Consider the following 2,862-nt stretch of genomic DNA (forward strand, 5'->3'; position numbering starts at 1 on the left):
TGGGAATGACTTCTACTGCACTTAGGGAGGAAGGGCATGTTGCTACTCAGCCTCGTTCAAGTATAGAAGCATCACCTCAGTGATGAAACCTTTAAAGGCTCGATAAAAATGACAATGACTGGTAGGAATAAACCTTCAGAAGTGCCTTCTCAGACCTCCCATCATAAGCACAAGCGTAATAAAGACACTGAGTTTTCGTGGTCTCACACAAAATTAGACTCACTTATGACAATGGCCAGAGAGGCTCCTATAAGACATCGGGCCTGGGCTTTACTGGAGGGTGCACATCGGTTGAGTGCATTGCTATGTGTTATGGAAATATGTGTTACTGGCAGGGTGAAGGCATATTCTTGAATAACACAGTAAATAACACTACAAATTCAAGGAACTTGAATGACAATAGCTGATTTCATGATGGCTACTGCTTGGTAGAGCTAGGATTGCCTCTCCCATTAAGTACCTCAATGGCCAGCTGTAATAGTAGCCATTAGTTTCTCACTGCAACTCTCACTTAGAAACTGAACCTAATACTTGTTATGTTGACTAGCGCAAGAACAGTGAAAGCTCCTTGGAGAAGCAAGTCAGACAGACATGCTTCTGTTTTCTCACAGAAGCTGCTTCTGGCCGGTCCTGCTCACAGACAGATTGCTAATTCCAAATTTATAGACAGTGATGCAGATATTCTTTACCAACTGAGCCACCAGGGAAGCCCTAATAGCTCAGCTGGTAAAGAAACTATAAATAGAGAAGAGTGGGAAGGAAAAATGGGAACCTGTCATGAGGCCCCTGAAAATAGGGAACTAAAAACTTTCCAGAGATTTGAAGTCAAAGGGGGCTAATATGATTTAGAAATGGAGCAGCAGGCACAAGCTCTAAAATGAAATGAAGGGCAGAAGAATGAAATTAGGGAATATAAGATAGAGACTTGAAGATCGAACAATGTCAAAGTGAAGTCCAACTCTTGGAGAGGGAATTCACAGGGCCTGGACCCCATCTCAGGTCTGTCCATGCTGGTTGTGCATGACTGCCTCTCCAGTGGATGCAGAGCTCTGTGCTTAGTGCCTGTGGGAACGACAAGGGAAGGATAGGACCCCCTCTGCACAGGGGGACCTTGAAGAGCATGTCCAGGTTACTCATTGCCTAAGAGAAAACAGACACTCATCACCCCTGTCTCTGGACCTGTCTCTGGACAGGTCATAAATTTTTCTGTATCTATCAGAGTGTAACCTCGGGCTTATTGATTATTGGCCAATTGTTTAACTTTTTGAACACATAACACATGAATGATGGGATTATTGTGACTGTATTTACCCTTCCTTTGTTTATGTAAGTCTCAAGGAATTTGGAGTAGTGAGTTCAGACACAGACACATAGGGTATAAAAGATTTTCACAAATGCTGGTCGGGATCCTTGGCTAAGAGAAGGCTCTGCCTTGGGCCTGCCACTGTAATAAACTGCACTCCACTATCTGCATTGTCCTTCTGAGCGAATTTGTTTCCCAGAACTCATGGCTACAACACTCTTACAAAAAGTATAGATCAAAGAATTAGGGAAGAAAATTAAGATATACTGACTGCTTATTTTGCCTTGCACTGATTAGGAACTTTATAACTACTTTTAATTTAATCTTCCAGGCTCCCCTGGTGGCTCAGTGGTAAAGAATCCACCTGCCAATGCAGGGAACATAGATTAAGTCCCTGATCCAAGAAGATCCTACACGGCAGGAAACAACTAAGCCTGTGTGCCACAACTATGGAGCCCAGAAGCTACAACTATTGAGCGCATGTGCTGCAGCTGCTGAACCCCTGGAGCCTGTGCTCCACAAGAGAAGACACGACAACGGGACGTCCACACACTGCACTTAAAGAGTAGCCCTCACTATCCACAACTAGAGAAAAGCCCGTGCAGGAACAAAGACTCAGCACAGCGAAAAATAGATAAATAAAATGACTTTATAGTTTAATCTTCCAGTTTCTATTTTCTATGAAATAGCTATCTCACTAACGGTGATATTCAAATATTTAACAATAGACAAATATTTAACAGCATAGACAATGAACCAGTCAGAAGCTGGCCAGAGCACCCCTGCTGAGCCAGGTATTAATCTCTAATGACTGGCTCCCAAGGCCACAGTAGGGATCTTGGGAGGGGTCAGGGCAGGCCAGCAAGCACACAGAAAACAGGCTCTAGACAAAGGCCATGCACTGTTCTTAAGAGTGAAATGATATGTACCAACAGAATATCAGCTCTCAGTGGAAATGTCCTCTGGGCAGGTTTAGACTTAATCTCCATCTTTATCGTCTCCTTGATGCTTCACTAGCAACTGGGGTCTTCCCTGCTGCTCTTGCCTTCGAGGGGCAGTACCACTGCTACAGACGGCGGCTCCAAGGAGAGCAGGCAGCAGAGACTCTTGTTATCATTTGCCTGCTAATCCCTTCAGCATCCCCAAGATTAGCACACTAGCCTGTATAAATTTAGGTACATTTCTTTACTAAAGGCCTGGGAGCAATTACAGAAGAAAATTATAATGAAGGAAAGAAAGAGTTCAAGTTCTAGTTCATTTAGAGTTCTAGAGAAGACAGGGTTTCCTAGACATTTTTACTTGGTCTGCCCAGGTGCCTTGGTTAAAGGTGTAGATGTGCAACCTGTGCTGTGGGGTTTGCAGCTATCACTCAGTAACACTGTAGCATTTGGCTACACCTCTCAGAATCACACCTCTCAGAGCCAATATGGATTGGTTATTAAGGCTGCTAGTTTTATTAGGTGGGACATTGGCAATTTCTAAGAAAAAAATTCTTTTTTTTTTTTTTTTTTGCTTTGACTTGTAAATGGAGGTATTTGGGGGGCAGGAAATGATGTGGT

Source organism: Muntiacus reevesi, chromosome 6 (assembly GCF_963930625.1).
Source record: "Muntiacus reevesi chromosome 6, mMunRee1.1, whole genome shotgun sequence".
Taxonomy (NCBI): domain Eukaryota; kingdom Metazoa; phylum Chordata; class Mammalia; order Artiodactyla; family Cervidae; genus Muntiacus; species Muntiacus reevesi.